The sequence below is a fragment of the Macaca thibetana genome, chromosome 2 (genome assembly GCF_024542745.1).
Source record: "Macaca thibetana thibetana isolate TM-01 chromosome 2, ASM2454274v1, whole genome shotgun sequence".
Taxonomy (NCBI): Eukaryota; Metazoa; Chordata; class Mammalia; order Primates; family Cercopithecidae; genus Macaca; species Macaca thibetana.
This window is the reverse complement of record NC_065579.1, coordinates 147534646-147553540: the sequence shown is the minus strand read 5'-3', so window position 1 is coordinate 147553540 and position 18895 is coordinate 147534646. Positions and strand designations below refer to the sequence as shown.

Here is an 18895-nt window from a genome sequence, read left to right as displayed (position 1 = left end):
CCTGGCACATACACAGATGAGCCCTCGAATCAATAGGGAAGAAGTTTTGTTTAATAGCACTGGACCTCGCAGTGACCTGGAAAAAAATAAGTTCAGGTCCCTATGTAACATTATCTATAAGTATGGACTCCCAGGTGACATCCAGGGAGAACTGTAAGGATATTTAAAAATAGAGGGGATCTGTGCAACCTGGAAGACACCAAGGACTTTCATGTTTGTGTTTGGGCCTTCTAAAGCAAAGCAAGAAGGAAGGAAGGAAAATAAGGGGGAAAAAAAGAGGATTTACTACAAAGTCATAGATATTTTTAAATAAATATATTAATAGTTACCTGTATTATATATCATATATAATAATATAGAATTAAAATACAAAGATAAAACTTATATGTATACATACAATTTTTTAAAATTGAGAAATAGCAGCAACCAGTGGTCCTCAAACTTGAGAGTGCATCGGAATCATCTGGTGGACTTAAAACAGGCCGTCAACCCAACATCTGGAATTTGTGAATCAGAATCTAGGGTGGGACTGGAGAATATGCATTTTGCACAAGTTCCCAGGTGATGCTGATGCTGGATTTGGGGGCACTTTGAGAACCCCTGGCAAAGGTCATATTTGTTGACAGACACGGAGGGGACATTTGCATGGCCTAAGAATGAAAATGTGTATCCGGAATTTACAATCCTGAAAATGACTGAAAGATATTCTATATAATGTACAGAGGAGGCCAAAGGGCTGACAGTAAGTCAAACCAAAACAATAGCTTGCCACTTTGTGCCTATCCACACGGAGGCAGTCAGAGTGGGCTTCCAGCAAGAGGCCACGGTGTGCGGGCGCAGCTCAGGCACTGCTCATGTGGGAAGCAGAAGAAGCTGTTCTGGAGAGGGATCTGCTGGCCGTCCCAAATAAAATCAAGCACCATCTTCCCATGACTCAGAAAAATGTTCACACAAGCCCTAAGAGGTGGTGTTGGGGATTTTCCCTGGGGCTCTCCATGGAATATTTATAGCAGGGAATCGAAGGCAGCCAACATCAGCAGGCGGGGGGAATGATGTCCTTGAGAGCAGTTGGAACCACAAACAAAATGTGCATACAGCACAGTGCAATGATCTTAAATATCGTGCCTGCCGATAAAGAGCAAAGAAACAGTTTTTATGGCACATCATTTATGTAATTAAAAAACATACGCATGCAAAGCTTATTTCACAAGGTTGTATGCATGCATATTTGGGGACTTAATAGCAAATCTACTAGAGTGCTGGCCCAGAAAAAGGGCTAGGGAGGAGAAAAGGTGCTGGTATCAGGGTTAGAGGGCAAGACGAAAAAAAAGGTAGAAAAATACCAAATAGATCAGCCCTGCATGGGCTCATGAGCATCTGCTCTATACTAAGGATAGTGAACTTACATCTGAGACGCTTCCAAAAACTAAAAGTCCACAGGAGGCTGGGCTCCACCAGACTTGTCTCTGATTGTTGGGTGGGTCTGGAGGGCTAATTGGCACTCAAAGAGGCAGTGGTGGGCCCTGCAGGGTGACCAGGAGAAGCGGGGGCAGACAGGGTTCGATTGAGAATCTTTAATGGGGAAGGGGCAGGGGACAGAGCTCTGAGCTGCAGCGGGCAAAGGCGCCCGAATACTGCACCTGGAGGCCCATTCTGAAGGAGGGGCTTTGCAGGTCTTCAAGTCAGGAGCTCCTCTGGATGCTCCCCTGCTAACTGCAGCCCTGGCTGGAGTCTGGCATCCCACCTGGGGACAGTGGCTGGAGGTGGCCCTGCCCAGAATGGGAGGAGCTGAGAAGTAGGTGAGTGGGAATCCTGCAGTTGGTGGGGGAGGAAATAGGCTGGGGGCCAAGACAGCCAGGTACTGACTTCCCATGAGGGGGTCAAAGCTGGAGGTGCCCCTTCAATACAGCCACACCGAAGGCACCAAGGCAGCTGGAGTAGGATACTCCATCCAGAGATACCCACCATAGTGCACCCATGGGTAAGCCCACAGGGCTGGGTAAGCTTGTCGGGGGAACCCATGCAGGAATGGGCGACACAGCTGTCTGCATGTCCAGCCAGCAGGCCGGGTCAGTTAGAAATTTGTTTCCCACACAGGCACAGAGGCCCCGGACAGAGCCCACACCCAGCCTGGAGGCCGAGGCAGCTGTGAGTATGTGGATTTCCTCCCAGGGCTGGGAGACATGGGAGAGGTTTTCCTGTGTGGCTAGCTCCCAGGAGGTGGCTGTCCCATTGTTGGAGGGATCTGCTCTCCCCAAGCCTGGTGACACATGTTGGGCTTGTTCTCCTGGCTCCCCCACCGTGGAGCAGACAGTGGTTAGAACAGAAAAGAAGAGGCTGAGGAAGGGGTGAGGCCATCCCAGAGTGTCCAGGAGGGTCAAGACAGCACCCTCTGTAGCTCATGGTGGTAGAGAGGGCTGGGGGGCATGCAGTCTTTTTTTGAGGCAATGTCTTGGGTCAAATTAAGAGTCATTCCCTCCCATCCCCATGAGTCCCCAGCCCCCACCTCAATGTGGCGCACAAGCACCCCAGAGGACTGATGGCTAAGCTCTGTGGGGGACTGAGGTGGTGTTAGGAAGAAAAGGAAGCAAAATCCCAAAACAGCTGTATCCTCCTTGCTGGAGTTACAAACAAGGAAAGCTGGTGGCAAGGGGCTCCTCTTGGAGTGTGAGAAGGAACCCCCATGGAGGGAGACTCGACCTACCTCCCGGACAGGGTGGCCCCCACGAGACCTGCCTCAGAACGTCAGTGAGTGGGCAGGTCTGTTTCCGAAGTGCACTCTGGCTGCAGTGGGGTGGGGTAGAGACCAGCAAAGTCAGGGGCCGGACGGGAGTCAGGGGAGAGGTGATGGCACTTAGAACCTAGGGAAGCAGTGGGAGGGAGGGGAGCAGGTAAGCTTTGGGAACACTTAGAGCATCCTTCCTGACTAGGTGTTGGAGGCGAAGAGAAGAAACAGCTCAGAACAGTGCCAGGTGAGATGGACACACGGATGTACCAAGGCACTAGGAAGGCGTGGGTTTGGGGGAAGACAGGCTGGGTGAAACTGGCCACATCTGTCTGTGTCCCTCAACACCTCCTAAGGCAGCTGATTGCATTAGAAGCCCAGATCCTTCCCCTCGATGTAAGCCGCCCCCATGTCACATGACCCACTCAGGCTCTGGGTGAAGGGGGCGTTAGTAATGAGTGCCTCTGCGACTGCCATGAGAACATGCCAGGTCAGCTTGCCAGAGTAGGAGAAACATATGCACAGAGCTGAGGCGCCCCAGGCCTCCAGAGGCAGCCCACAGCACTTGACCCGCAGATGTCAGCGAGCCCTAGACGGTGAGCTTCAAAGTGCTGGGCAACTTCTCCAGGTGATTCTAATCTTGCTACTGCTGAGGCGCACTGGCCCCAAATGGCCTGCAGCTGGCTGCTGACACCTGCCTGACCCCAGCTGAGAGCCAGATCACACTTACGACTGGTCCTGGTCAGAAGCCGCAGGTGTACACGCTAATAGGCGTTTACAGTATGCTCTAAGGGTGTCTTGTTGTTACGCAGTGTGATATTGCAGTAGATGACTGATACACTTTCCAGAATGCCTGCTTCCTAAGAGTAGACAGAGTCTAAGGCTAAAGCAAGAAAAAGCCTGAAGGAATAAAGAAATGGGGTGCTCCTGCCTGTCCCCTTCCTTCCAGGACACATTCTGAGGGGCAGGCCAGAAGGACAGGCTTGAGGGGAGAGAGGAGCTGGGCTCATTTCTGTCCCCTTGCTGCCCAGAGTGGTGACTGCGAAGACAGATGTGGGAGGGGTACAGGCGGCCATCCCCTCACTCCAGGGGAAGGAGCAGTCAGCTGCCCTCCCAAGTAGCTGAGGGGGCTCTGATGTGCAGTGACTGGTGTGAGCTTAGCATGTGGACAGGATCCAGGTGTAAATGCAGGTGTTCAGATGCTTACCTGGATGCTAGAAGCCACAGAGACTGGATAGGGAGAGCAGGGGTGCAGCCCCACCATAGCAGATGAACCCACATAATGCTTCCCATTGGTGAGCCTCACACCCACTTTCACACAGATGAAGCCTTCTGTTCGAGGTGGAAATCCTCACTGCACAGAAGATGGGGAACCTCTGAATACATTCAGATTTCCTCAGAATAAATTTCCCAATAAACAAAATGGGGGCAGTTAGAAATTATGTTCAGTTTTGGGGAAAAAAAAAACCACCGGTATTGAGTAGCAAGACGATGAGCAACTCCACTGAGAAATGACCAAATGATGGCAATAAAAAAGCCACATAAGCTGGGTCGGGAGATGAGATGTCAACAGACATGAGAAAAGATGTTCAAACTTATTCAAATTGAAAGACTGGGCTGAACTTCTAGGTAAAGATGGCAGGCAACATGTATGTACTCATGAGGGCCCCTCCTCAGCCCCACCATAACAGTAAGGGAGATTGAACAAGCCATTAGCCCACAAGAACAGCTATAATGTGAGAGAAAACAGGAAGGAGATTTGGGTGGTGAGAAAGCAGATGGCCATGCAGGAACTGACTGAGCAGAAGGAGGATGCTGAGGAACGGAAACCTCAGCCAGCAGCGGGGACGCTGAGAAGCCACTTGCTCTCCACCGCAGAGCCACTGAGGAGATGTAGAATTCCTGGATCAGGCAGTGGAATTGGAGATGATACGAAGTGGGATGAAGATGAGACTAAAAGCAGAAGACCAATTAGACTTTCAAGGACTATCCGACAAGTTGCCTGCTGGGAGACACACCTCCCCCAAACATGGCCATGTGCCCTCCCCTTCCTTCTTTCAGCAGAAGAGACTAAAATTTTCTCTGGACTGAAAACTGAGGCAGGGGTGGGAGAAGATCTTTATGTTCTGCTGAGACCCCAGCTCTCTTCCTCTCAGCTCCCAGCATGCCAGCCCAATTCCCTTCAGGCAGGAAAATAAAAGAGCCTTCTTAGGAAAATTTGACCTAAGATTTAAAAGTAATCCCAGCACTTTGGGTGGCCAAGGCAGGCAGGATCGCTTGAGCCCAGGAGTTGAGACCAGACTGGGCAACATGGTGACACCCCGTCTCTACAAAAAATACAAAAATTAGCTGGGCATGGTGGCGCTGGGCATGAGACCTGTAGTCTCAGTTACTAGGGAGGCTAAAGCAGGAGAATTGCTTGAGCCCAGGAGGGGGAGGCCACAGTGAGTTATGATCATACCACTGCACTCCAGCCTGGGTGACAGAGTGAGATGCTGTCTCAGTCAATCAGTCAATGGAAAGATCTAAAGGTAGTAACTTTGGCATTTCCCCAAACACAAGACCCAGCCAAATCTTGCAGCCACATCACAGGTTCAGGACTCTCAACCAGCCCTTCAGTGCCTCACTTATGCATATGAGCCAAAAACTGTGCATCTCTGGACTTCTGCGGAAAGCCTACAGCATGCAAGTTAGAGATGACCAGCACAAAACTGGACCAAATATAGAGCCATTATTAGATCAGATAGCTCTGCTATCTCAAAGACAGGGAACAAAATAAAACTAAAAAATAAAACTTGGAGGACAAAGAACACGTAGAGAGGAAAAATTCTCAAAGCTAATTAATATCCTCAAAAAAGTAAGACTATATCCTTAAAATAAAGACAGAATACCATGAGAGAAAAGGCACTTTGAACAATAGAATAGCTAAAAAGAAACACACAAGGGTTGGAAAATGAAGTTGAGGAAATACCCCAGAAAGTAGAACAAAATTACAAAAGTGAAAAGTGGGAGAAAAATAAGTAAAGGGTCACTAGATGTCTAACATCTGAATAACAGGGGTTACAGAAATAAAACTGAAAATGGAGGGGAGTTAATCAAAGACATGATTCAAGAAAAGTTCCCAGACCTGAAGGATGTTTCTAGAGTGAATGGAGCCCACCCAGGGTGTAGTAGATTAATGAAAATAGACCCACACAATGTATACTATTGTGAAATATGAGAACACTAGGTACAAAGAAAATCTTACATTCCTCAAATAAAACAAATACAAAGGTATCACAATTGGAATGATTTTGAACTTCAACATCTGTCTGAGAAGCTGAAAGAAAATGGAATAGTGCTTTCAAAATTCTAAAGGAAAGTTATTTTCCAACTTAGAATTCTGAACCCAGGCAAAATATAAATTAAGGGTGAGGCTAGAATCAATATATTTTAAACTAGACAAGATCACAAGTTTATCTCCTATGTACTATTCCTCTCTGGGAAAACTACTATAGGACATACAGCATCAAAATGAGGGGGTAAACCTAGACAAAGGAAAGCAAGGGACTCAATGCAGGAGGGAGGTGAGAGGCCCCGGTGACAGCTGTGAGCCAGGCTGGTCTGGGATGGAGCAGGTCAGAAGGTTCCTAGGAAGAGTGCTTCAGGAGGATGGAATTGGTAGTATCCCTGGTGTGTCTGAGCATATTGAGGTGGTGTAAAGGAGCTAAACTCTACAATGAGCTAAATTCTATAATGCCTAGGACTAAAAGCTGTGTGCTAGCATGTTATTTGTAGATATGGAAATAGATACCCAAATAACTAGCTGGAAAGAGTTGGGAGGGTGGTTGGAGGCATCTCCTTTTCACATCAGTTCTGTGATACTACTTGATTCTACATTGTATGTATGAAATTGACACCAATAAGAACCAAACAAAAAGAAAGGACACTCAGTTTTCACTGAGGTTGGCCAAGATGGAAAATGTTGATAGTACTGAATGGGAAAACTGTCTGAATTCTTCCTGGTGGGAGCAAAAATTCACATAATCTCTTCAGAGGTCAATTTGGCAATGATGAAAACTTAAAAGAGGCAATTCACCCTCAACCCTGCAAGTTGCTTCTCTCCCTCAATTGTGTATGATGGATCTGGAACAGGAAGCTGTAGGTGGGAGGGAAGCCCCAGAAGGCAATCCTAGGTGAAGGAGGGGCAAACACTTGGGAGCTGGTGTCAGCAGGCAGGATCGGGATGGGTGGAGGCCCAGGCTGCAAACCAGCTGACCCTTGTCTTCTAGCCTCCCTGCCTGGTAGGGAAGTCTCACTGTGGAAGCCTGAATTATGCTTTTCTGAAACTTGGCTCTGGGGGAGACAAGGGGTAGGTAGGCTGGCAGCTGGGAAGGGTGGGAAAGAGGGGTGTGTGTGCGTGTGTATATGTGTGTGTGTGTGTGTGTGTAATGAGAACTGGGCTTGTTTGTAAGATAGAGAGCCAATAGGAGGGGAGGGAGCATGCGGGTGCTGGGACAAGGAAGGCTGATTAGGGCACCCCAGATGCTGAAGAAGGAGGTAGATGAACAAGGTCAGCTTTTGTCCGGGAGGCAGGGTGTCCCGTCCGAGAAAAAGGAAAGAAGACTCACCCCCACCGACAAAAGCTGCTCTCTCTCCTGAGATATCGAACACACATGCCCGACTCTCCCAGCAGGCTCTTTAGTGCTGAAGTGCTCCTGAGGGCAGCCTGCAGTCTTGGGTGTCCCGGCAGCACCACAGTCCAAGGTCGGCCGGGCGCTGTGCCCCAGCCCTGATGTACCAGCCTCCTCCTCCCAGCTCCAGAGCAAGAAGCAGTTCTGAGGCCCCACACTTGGCGCCCTTATGTGAGGGGGTGGAGCCAAACACTGTGGTGTGAGGGGGCGGGGCCGGGCCCCTGGTGTGGCTCAGGAAGACGAGGGGATCAGGTTCCCTGTCAAAGGTCCACCTCTCCAGGGCTGTCTTAGGCGAGAAACTGGTGGGGTCAATCCAGCCATCTGTTTAATCCCAGCAACAAAGGTACTCACGGCAAGTGCTGCCCACTGGCCAGGAGAGGGGCAGAGCATGTAATTGACCTACTTCTCTGAAGTCAGAGGACGATGACTCCAGGAGGAGGGTCTGAAAGGAGTGGGAGTCAGCCCTGCCAGGTGGAGTGGGGCAGGGACCTCAAAGGCAGATGGCAGCCCAGCTACCAAGCCTCTCGAGGAGGGAGCAGACCCCTCCCAGGAGCCCACAGGCCACTGGGGCTGCAGCTGGGGCCAGGGGGGATACAGGGCTGAGTCAGGTGGTCCCATGCTCCAGGGACCTGGGGGCCCAAGTAACCGCAGCCATGATGGAGGTTTAGTTAAAAGGGCAGGTTTGGCCGGGAGCGGTGGCTCACGCCTGTCATCCCAGCACTTTGGGAGGCCGAGGCGGGCGGATCACGAGGTCAGGAGATCCAGACTATCCCGGCTAACATGGTGAAATCCCGTCTCTACTAAAAATACAAAAAAATTAACCGGGCGTGGTGGCGGGCGCCTGTAGTCCCAGCTACTTGGAAGGCTGAGGCAGGAGAATGGCGTGAACCTGGGAGGCGGAGCTTGCAGTGAGCCGAGATTGTGCCTCGGCGCTCCAGCCTAGGTGACAGAGCAAGACTCCGTCAGGTTTTGAGTTTCAGAGCAGCAGAGCTTTGCTGCAGCCTGAGGGCCAGGATGTGGGGAGAGCAGACAGCAGGCTCTGAAGGGTTTCTTGGGTTAGCCATGAGCCCTGGTCAGGAGAGGACCCTGGGAGAGAATGCAGCATGACAGTGGACACCTGGGTGAAGGGTGTGGAGGTTCTCACTGCTGTGGTGCCACACGCACCTGACACAAAAGGATGGACAGGTTCTCCTGAGTCCATCTCCACCTATCTACCTTCAGCTGTTTGATTGTGCTATTCCAGTCCTCATAGCTTGCCCTATTTTTTGTGTACTTGATTTGGAGTTTTCCCAAAAGTGTGTGTTAAAAAATCTCCCGTGAAGCATGTGGATTTGCCATTTTCTTCTATATTTTTGTTGCTTTTTTACTAACACATTTTGAAGCCAATTATTTATATAGCAATTACCAGATGCCAGGCACTGTCCTCAGTACTTTCCCAGTATGAACTCATTTAATCAATGTGAAATATCCTAACAATAGGAGGTTAGTTTAGAAAATTACACAGTAAGGACTTTGAGAAAAATGTAATAAAAGTGTATTGATTAACAAGGAAAATTGTCCATGATATATTATGAAATGAAAAAGGCGAGTTACCATGCAGTTTATACAAGCTCATTGCTTTTATTGTGTTGGAAAGAAATGTTATCTATGCATAAGAAAAAGGTCTGGAAGTGTGCATACCAAAGTGATGACATAGATTATCTTTGGGAGATAGAATCATGGGCTATCATAATTTTTTATTTATACTTATATGCATTTTCTGGTTTTAATAATGAGGATCTATTAGTTGATATTTTAAAAAATAAGTCATTTGGTAAGGACCCTATTTTTCAAAACATGAAATTGAGAAATTGCAGATAAATGGACTGAAAATTCTTTGATTAATAATAAAGTGCCTAATATAAAAATACAAAGATCTGGACACACAGCTGTGTGAGGCAGAATTAGAATTAGCCATATCTGGGTAAGGAGAGATGAGAAATCCAAACCACTAGAGTAGAGATGTTCCGTTAGCCTCAGGAGTTCTCAGACTTTACATTATTTAGCTCAGAGGGCTTGTTACAGCACAGAGGGCTGGGCCCAGCCCCAAGTATCTGATTCTCTAAGTCTGTGGTGAGACTGAGAGCTTGAATTTCTAGCAAGTTCCCTGGTGATGCCAAGGTTGCTTGTTTGAGAACCAACCACACTTTGAGAGCCCTAGCCACCCCTGGAAGTTAACATGGCATTGATTTATATGGTGTGGCTAGTACATACTCATTATTTGAACGTTGGAAAAAACCCATAAAACCATTTGGGCCCAGAACTTTTTTAGATATGACTTAGCTTTGCTCATGTTTGTGGTCTTCTCAAAGGCCTTCACTTCTTGAATCAATTTTGGTTAATTTATTTACAATATTCCATTTCTCCGAGATTTGCAAATCTGTTAGCATTGAACTATACATAGTGCACTCATATAAATATTTATACTTCTTTCTGCTACACCAGTCTGGGTTCACAGCTCTCTAGTTCCCTCCCCAATACAGCTGTGACCCACAGCCCTTCCAGGTAAAGTGGCCTTGGAGGACAGTGATCCTGTCCCCCTCAGTCTACTGTACTGAGGGCGTGGTTTGCATGTTCTGTGACCCAGTGAGAGTCCTATTCAGGCTCTGAGCAGTGTGGACATTTGCCCTGGGAAGTCCCTCTCAGGTAGACTCGGGGTGTATGTGTAGAATGCTGCCCTGGCCGTTTTCATAAGCACAAGTTCCTTTCACAGCTTTCCCTGCTCCCACTTACCAATCTCCAGCTCACTCACCAAATTCCCTTAACAAGGAATAGAGGACCCCTATGTGCCAGGTCGTTGGTGCTGGGGACACCATGGTGAACCAGATAGGCACGGTCAGTGCCAAGAGGGACCTGAGCCTAGTGAGGGAAGAACAGACATTAAGTATAACACACAAAGAATATTTAATTGCATGTTACACTGAGGGCTGTGGAGGAGAAAGAGGGTGCTCAAAGGAAGCATTACAGGGAAGCATATTGGTCTGTGCAGCATAGAAGGCTTTTTCAAAGAGGGGGCCTCTGACTTTAGCCTGGAAGACTGGGTAGGAGTTAACCAGGTTGAGAGGAAGGGAACCGGAAAGTACATTCTAGGCAGAGATAGCAGGTTTTACAGAGCCAGGAGGAGCATCATATGATTCGGAGACTGGAAGGACCCCAGGGGCTGGAGCAGAGAGGACAAGGCCATGTATTATAGGCTACAGAGCTAGGCAGAGCCAGGTTATACTGGGCCTTAGAAGTATGGCCCCACTGGGCACGGTGGCTCATGCCTGTAATCCCAGCTCTTTGGGAGGATGAGGTGGGCAGATCACCTGAGGTCAAGAGTTTGAGACCAGCCTGGCTAACATGGCACAAACCCACCTCTACTAAAAATACAAAAATTAGCCAGGTGTGTTGGTGCACGCCTGTAATCCCAGCTACTCGAGAGGCTGACGCATGAGAATCGCTTGAACCAGGGAGGCAGAGGTTGCAGTGAACCTAGATCACGCCATTGCTCTCCAGCCTGGGCAACAAGAGTGGGATCAGCGAGTTCAAGGGAAATTGATTGTTCCATGATGTGTTTTGTGAGGAGAAGTGGCCAGGCTTTTTGATGGAGTGAGTGTAAGGGGAAAACAGGTAAGATGTCAAGGATGGCCCCCAACTTCTGGCTTGCACAGATCATGAGCGGGAGGTCAGGAACCTTGGAACAGAACAAGTGCAAGGGAACCACCTGGACACTGGCTTTATCTGCGTTTGAAGTGCCTGTGAAATCTTAAGAGCTGTCGAGTGACCCATTGCCTGCAAGGTCTAGGCAGCCGGCTGAACCCCAGCATCACCAGCGGGGGCATTTGGTGGATGTGGAGGCTGGTCCTGTGGGCAGAGACCCCAGATCTATCCCACATCTGTCCCAGCTTTCCTCCCAACACTAGGGCAACTTTGTTTTCAGCAGAAAGCACTTAATATTGACACTTGTAACGAGACAGAGTTGCTTTGTAACTGTCTCCTCTTGGATGACCATTCTGTCAACCTCATGGGCTGCCCCTCCCTGCTTCTCTCCCCTTGGCCAGGAGAGGTGTAAGTTGCCCTGGGATGCCTGCAGCTTCTCCTGAGGGTGATTGCTTCAGCTGGCTCTGGGCACTGCAGCCTGGCACCTGCTGATCTGGGGTGGGCCTCCAGTCTCTTGGCTTTGGAGAGCTGGTGTCTACTGCTCATGTCCCTAGTCACTGCTGTGGCTGTGGTGTAGAGGGCGTCTCAGCCTGATGCTGGCTGCTTCTGGCCCACTTATCTACACAGTCTTTCCACACCTGCTCTGGACTCAGGGGGTTCTGGCTGTTTTGCCAAAGGTATGTGGGACCCTGTGATTCACCCTCAGGCCCAACACCCAGATTTTCAGATGCATCTCCGAGCAGGGCATGGGTTCTGGCACTGGATGGAACACAGGGTTTTTCTAAGAGGCACGCAGGCTTCCAGGCGCTTTCTCAACCTGCCTGGTGTTTGCAACGTCTTGCTGCTCCCAGGACTGGTGAAGGTGGAGGAACTGAGGGGACACTGGTCCCCCTTCCTGGACCCAGTCAGCTTCCACACCATCCTCCTCCTGCTGACCTCCCTGCGCGGCAGAAACTCCCTCCTCAATCTCATCCTGCATTTCCCCAATGATGCAGTTTATGATGAAGATCTCGCTGTTCAGTACTGTACTAACTCACTACTGTCCTTTTTTATCTTTTTAGTTTTAACATAATTATAGATTCACAGGAAGTCAGAAAGATGGTAGAGAGGCTGTGTGCCCTCCCAGCTTCCCCTAGTGGTTGCATCCTACAAAGCAATGGCACGATGCCTGAACCAGGGCGCTGGTGCTGGCGTGATGAGGGCTGAGTCCCGTGCCTCTCATCATGGGGTGATTCATGGAACCTCCACCCAAATCAAGATGTAGAACTGCTCCCTCTTCACAAACAGCGCCTGCACTCACTCTTCACTCTAACTCCAGACCATCCCCCACTCCAGAGACCAGTTGTTTGTTCCCCATCTCTACAGTTTCTGTCTCGCTGCATGTTAAAACTCAGTTTGGGATGTACTTAGGAAGCAGTTTTCTCTCTCAAGTGCTGGATCTCCTGAGGCTCTCAGGCTTGCAATTGTGCTCATCCTGTATGAATATAGGTGCCGGCCCTGTCCTCCCCACAGGGGCAAGGGAAGCCCAGGCGTTCAAGGATGGAGGATGTGGGACCCCAGCCTGCACAATGGAAATCCTTTCTGCAGTGTTTTGGAGCACCTGCCCAGACCTGGAATCCAAGCCCTGACTCTCTGCTTCTGGACTTGCATCTTCTGACTGGAACCTGGTCTCCTTTACTCCTGTGAGGGTGCAGGAGCACCTCACTCCCTCAGAAGCCCTTCCCAGGCTTGTGCTGGGCTGTAACCTGAGCCCCCTGAAGGAAGACTTTCTCGCCCAGGCCCCTCAGGGCTCTGCAAAGTGGACCCTGTTACAGGGCAGGGCATGATAAATGTAGATTTCAAAGCTGAAGATAGATCTTCCACCTCTTTTCACAAAATTTCATTTCCATAAATCTCATTTGAATTTCTTTCTACCACCTGCAGAAGTGGACACCATTAGCCCATCTACATTTCAGGACCATAGAAAGCACCGAAACACGGCTGCCCCCTTGGCTGTAGTGACAGGGCACAGACAGCTGTTGCCGGGGCCGGGAGGGGCCTGTGGCAGTGATGGAAACATTCCATCCCTCAGTCATGGTGCTGGCTATGTGCCTGAGTTTATTTGTCAAAACTCAAACTTTACATCTAAAATAGATGAATTTCACTGTATATAAATCACATCACAAGCTGATGAAAAAAGAAAAGCCAATTTGGGAGGGACTAAGGAGGGCATCCCAGGCGTGGCCATGAGGAGGGGGAGGAGGAGCAGCCTGGGAAGCAGGCAGAGCGTGGGCAGGGCAGGGTTTGGGGAAGCAGGCCTTGTACATTTCAGTGACTTCACTTTCTTCTCAGGGGTGCACCCACAGAACTGCTCGGCCCCAGGTAAACCCTGGCATTCTCCATCTACCAACCAATCTTCTCTCAAACTCCAGCAGCGGCCACACCTCCTAGGAGGCCTGCGTGTGTGCATTTGTGTTTGCGTGTTCAGTGTTGTGTGTGAGGGGAGGACTGGGGCTTGGGGTTTAGGCTGACAGTATGGAGCAGAAAGCAGGGCTCTGAGCTGGAGGAGAGAGGTCCATAGGCCAGTAGTGGAAAATGCAGACATCCTGATGGAAGGGAAGGAACAGAGCTTCCTCCAGGCGTGAAATGAGCTGGAGATGTCCCTCAATAAAGCCCAATAAAGGTGTAGGTGAGGTCAGCAAGCAGGTGTAAAGTAATAGGGAGAGGGTGACAGGCAAGCCACAGACTGCAGTGCACAGACTGACAAGGGACTGCAGTCCAGAATGTATTCCAAGGTTTTCATATCAATAATAATACAAAAAAGATGGCTGGGCACTGTGGCTCATGCCTGTAATCTCAGAATTTTGGGAGGCCGAGGCGGGTGGATCATGAGGTCAGGAGTTCCAGACCAGCCTGGCCAAGATGGTGAAACCCCGTCTCTACTAAAAATACAAACAATTAACTGGGCACGGTGGCACGCGCCTGTAATCCCAGCTACTCAGGAGGCTGAGGCAGAGAACTGCTTAAACCTCGGGGGGTGGAGGTTACAGTGAGCCAAGATCATGCCACTGCACTCCAGCCTGGGTGACAGAGTGAGACTCCATCTCAAAAAAAAAAAAAAAAAAAAAAAAAAAGACAAGGAGCCCAGGGGAAAGCAGATTTGAACAGACACCTCACAAGGGGGGTATGCAAATACCAATAAACTTATGAAAAGGTGCCCTGCCTCATTGTAACTGCAGAAATGCATATTGAAACCACAGTGAAATGCTGCTGCATGGCTGAAATAAAGTCTGACAATACCAAGAGTTGACACTGGTGTAGAGCAACAAGAAGGCCCCTACACGGTAGGAGTGCAGATAGGCACATCACTTGGAAGCATGTTTAGCATTAGTAGCAAAGTAGACCTGTGCATAGATCTAAAAGTTTCCCTCCTGGCTCTATACTTAATGGTTCTGTACTTATGTGACTACATACCTTAAAGTCACCAGGCCTAGCACTCTAATAGAAAAGCAGGCATCCTGATCCTGCCAGCTGCCCTGAGGGAGTAGGTAAGCACCTAATAATTTTTAAAAGAGTGAGACATTATTTTTCAATTAAATTGTCAAATATTAAAAATAGAGAAAATCCACTGTGTTAGGGAAGGAGTAGTCATCCTCTGTTAGTGCCATTAATTGGTACATCCTTTGGGAGGATCACTGGACACTGGGGATCGGGGTCTGACAGGGGGCCTGCATGCATCAGCAATTCCACTTAATGACCAAGACACACCCATAGGAGGAAAAGAAAATTCATTGTACAGGTGACTTTGGGCCTTCTTGTTCTTTTCTGAAGGCCTGTTTTATGTTATCCATGTATTTACTCTCCCCACATACAGCTGAGAACCAGCTGGGTGCATTCTAGGAAGAACCCTATGTGACATGGATTGGCATTGCACTGAACCCCTGACTTACTCTGGAGGGCGATGGCATATTTCATGACACCCCTCAGGCACGGTTCAGCCCTGCATTTGTTCAAGTCTTCTGTGTTGACCCCATCTTAGTCCATTTGGGCTGCTATAACAAAATACCTTAAACAGGGTGACTATAAACAGCAGAAATTTATTTCTCACAGTTCTGGAAACTAGGAAGTCCAAGATCAAGGAACCAGCAGTTATGGTGTCCGGTGAAAGCTTTCTGCTTCTTAGAAGGTACCTTCTTGCTGTCCTCACATGGTGGTAAAAGGGGCCAGGAAGCTCTCTGAAGTTGCTTTTATAAAGGTACAAATCACATTCATGATGACTCCACCCTCATAGCCTCATCACCTCTCAAAGGCCCCATTCCCTAAGCTATCACATTGGTGATTAGGTTTAAACATATGAATTTGGGAGGAGTAGCATAAAGATTCAGATCATAGCAGTCCCTTAATGCAGGGGTCCTCAACCCCTGGGCCATAGGCTGGTAACAGTCCATGGCCTGTTAGGAACCGGGCCACACAGCAGGAGGTGAGTGGCAAGGCAGTGAGCATTACCCCCTGAGCTCCACCTCTTGTCAGATCATTAGATTCTTGGCATTAGATTCTCATAGGAGTTGGAGCCCTATTGTGAACTGTGCATGCAAGAGATCTAGGTTCCATGCTCCTTATGAGAATCCAATGTCTGATGATCTGAGGTGGAACAGTTTCATCCTGAAACCATCTCCCCTCCCCTCATCCATGGAAAATTTGTCTTCCACAAAACTGGTCTTTGGTGCCAAAAAGGTTGGGGACTACTGTCTTAATAGGATTTTGTCATCTACTGTCTAAGAAATCACGTCTTTGGTCAGGTTTATTTCTAAGTATGTATAAGTTTGGTTGCTATTGCTAATGTGCTTTCAATTTCTAAGAAAAAATTCTAATTAATTATTACTAGTCAATAGAAATGTTATTGATTTTTGGATGTTGATCTTATATACATTATTAGTGCTTACCATGTGCAGGGCACCATTCCAAGATCTTCGCATGTATAAACTTAATTAACAACCCTTTGGGGTATGTACTAATGATATCTGTAATCTGCACTGTGAAAAAGAGGCCACAGAATGGTTACTTCCTTGTAGAATCTGTTAGATATTCTAGATATGTGACTATATTGCTTATAAATAATGACAATTATTTCTCTCCCTTTCCAAAGCCTGTGCTTATTCTTTTTTCTTGTTAACTTGCATCCACTCAAGCTGATACTGAGTAGTGCCAGTGGGAGCACATACCCTTGCCCACCTCCTCCCTCCAGTGGGCACTGTGTTCCTGTTCCCAGAGTTCGATGTTTGAGGCAGATTTCAGGTAGAAGTTCTACTCAGTGGAAGAAGATAACATCTATACATGGTTCACCAAGAGTCCTTACTGTGAATGAGTTTTGGAACTCACCAAATGTTTTTTCCAGCATTGATTGAGATGAATATGTGGCTTTTCTCTAGTCTATTAATGAAGCGAATGACATTATGACTTTTCTCATGTGAAATTATCCTTATAGTCCTGAGCTAAACTCTACTTGGCATTTTCTTTAAAGCACTGCTGAACTTGACTTGCTAATGTTTTATCTGGGATTATGTCCATCTGTTTATATATAAGATCGGCTGTACTTTCTTAGGGTGTCCTTGATTGGGTTTTCTAACAGGTTTGTGCTTATTTTAGAAATGACTCAGCCATAAGGAACAAAAACAAATAACTAAACCTTTCACCAGCATCTGAGACGAGAAGTTTAGAGGCAGGGGCTGCTGACATTCTTCCAGGCATCTGCTGAGGCCTGGACAACCATCTTTCATCCATGGTTGCAAGGCAACCAGCTCAGCGCCAGGCAGTGTCCATGGCAAGGGGCCAGGCATGGGGAGATACCAGATACTCTGCTGGCTTTGGCCAGGAAGGTAAAATCTTTCCCTGAACCTCCCAGAACATTTCTGCTTGTGTTTCATTGGCCAGAATTGTCATATGGGAACCTCTACCTGCAAAGAAGATGGGCAAAATATTTCATTTTTCCAGCCTTTCTTGGCGGAGTTAAAAAGGCATGGAGGGACCAGGCGTGAGAGTGAGCGTGTTACCCAGCAGAACTGGTCACAGCCTGCTTTGCATGGTGTCCTGAATTTTTTCCACGTTCTGAAGCAGTGGCATGAGATGGCTTGGTAGAATGCACCCACAAACCCATCTCATCATGGTGTTATTTTACAGATAGATCTTGGAGTTACACTTATAGTGTATTTTAAGCTTATTGGGTTCTTCAAATTATCTACTTTTTCTTGAGCTGATTTTGATGATTTATATTTTCCTAGAAAGTTGGTTATTTCATAAGCATTAACAACAACATAATAATAATTGTACATGGCATGTTTTTACAATTCTAAAAAAATCTCCTTTTAACCTAAAGTTGAATTCCATTTTTCCTGATATGAATTTTTGTACCCCTCCCTTCCTTTTCTCTCTGTCTTTCTCTCTCATTTGTGAAGATTGGCCAATTGCCAACTTTGTGAGTCTTTTCAAAAGAATAAGCTTTGGGTTTTTCTGATAAACACTAATGAAATTTAAAAATACAAAAGCATTTTTTTTTTTGCTTTTAAGTTTATCAATTTTATTCTTCCCTTTTCACCATTTTTTGTTGCTGTTATTCTTTTTCTAGAGTTCAGGGTTTATGACTTAGTTCATCTATTTTCATTCTTATTAGAAAATATCTCCAAACACTGAAGAGTGATGAGAACAAGATAATGAATACTTACCAATACAATTTGACAAATGTAACCAATTTAGTTATTGTGGCACAACTTATTTGAGATTTTTAAAAAAGGTATTACACTTAAGCTCTTTTTGCTCTTTTTTAAATTTTTTTTTTTTTGAGATGGAGTCTCGCTCTGTTGCCCAGTCTGGAGTGCAGTGGCCTGATCTCAGCTCACTGCAAGCTCTGCCTCCTGAGTTTACGCCATTCTCCTGACTCAGTCTGGAGTGCAGTGGCCTGATCTTAGCTCACTGCAAGCTCTGCCTCCTGAGTTTATGCCATTCTCCTGCTTCAGCCTTCCGAGTAGCTGGGACTACAGACACCTGCCACCTAGCCCAGCTAGTTTTTTGTATTTTTTGGTAGAGACAGGGTTTCACTGTGTTAGCTAGGATGGTCTCAATCTCCTGACCTCGTGATCCGCCCATCTCAGCCTCCCAAAGTTCTGGGATTACAGGCTTGAGCCACCGTGCCCGGCTGCTCTTTTTTAATGTCTCTCCCCACAACTCACCTCTTTTGCTAACTGCCATCCAATTGTATACTTCTATTAAACATGTATGTGTCTGTAAACAATGTGTAGAATTGTTTTACATTCATTAAAACTTCACATTATCACACTATAAATCTTGTTTGTTAACGTTTTTTTCTACCAGCATTAGATTTTTGAGATATATCAATGCAAATATATTTCACTCATGTTCACTGCTGCATGAAAATGCCACGATTTGTGATTCATGTATCCAGTTTCCTACTGATGGACATTTAGGTTGTTCCCATGTTGTTACTATTATTTTTAACCGTTGCAAATAGCAAACATCCTTGCATATTTCTTTTCCTGCACATAATTCAGAGGTTCTCTATGCTGGATACTTAGAAGTGGAATTTCTAGGTCATAAGGTATGTGTATCTTCAGGTTTACTAGAAAATACCAAATTGTTCTCCAAAGTGGCTGTGCCAGTTTAAACTCCACCAGCAGGGCACCAGAGTTCCCAATGCTCCACATTCCGCCAACACTTGCTTATTGTCGCACTTTATACATTTTGCCGAGGTGATGGGTATGGAATAACATCTTATGATTGTTTTAATATGCATTTTCTGTGTTTTAATGGGCTTCATTATGTTTTT

The 18895-nt window shown here is 47.2% G+C and overlaps 1 pseudogene; it reads right to left on the bottom strand.

The window, feature by feature from the left end:
* Window positions 1–1426: 1426 nt before the first annotated feature.
* Window positions 1427–10253, bottom strand: LOC126949006 (putative uncharacterized protein C3orf56; annotated as a pseudogene).
* Between the last annotated feature and the right edge of the window lie 8642 nt (window positions 10254–18895).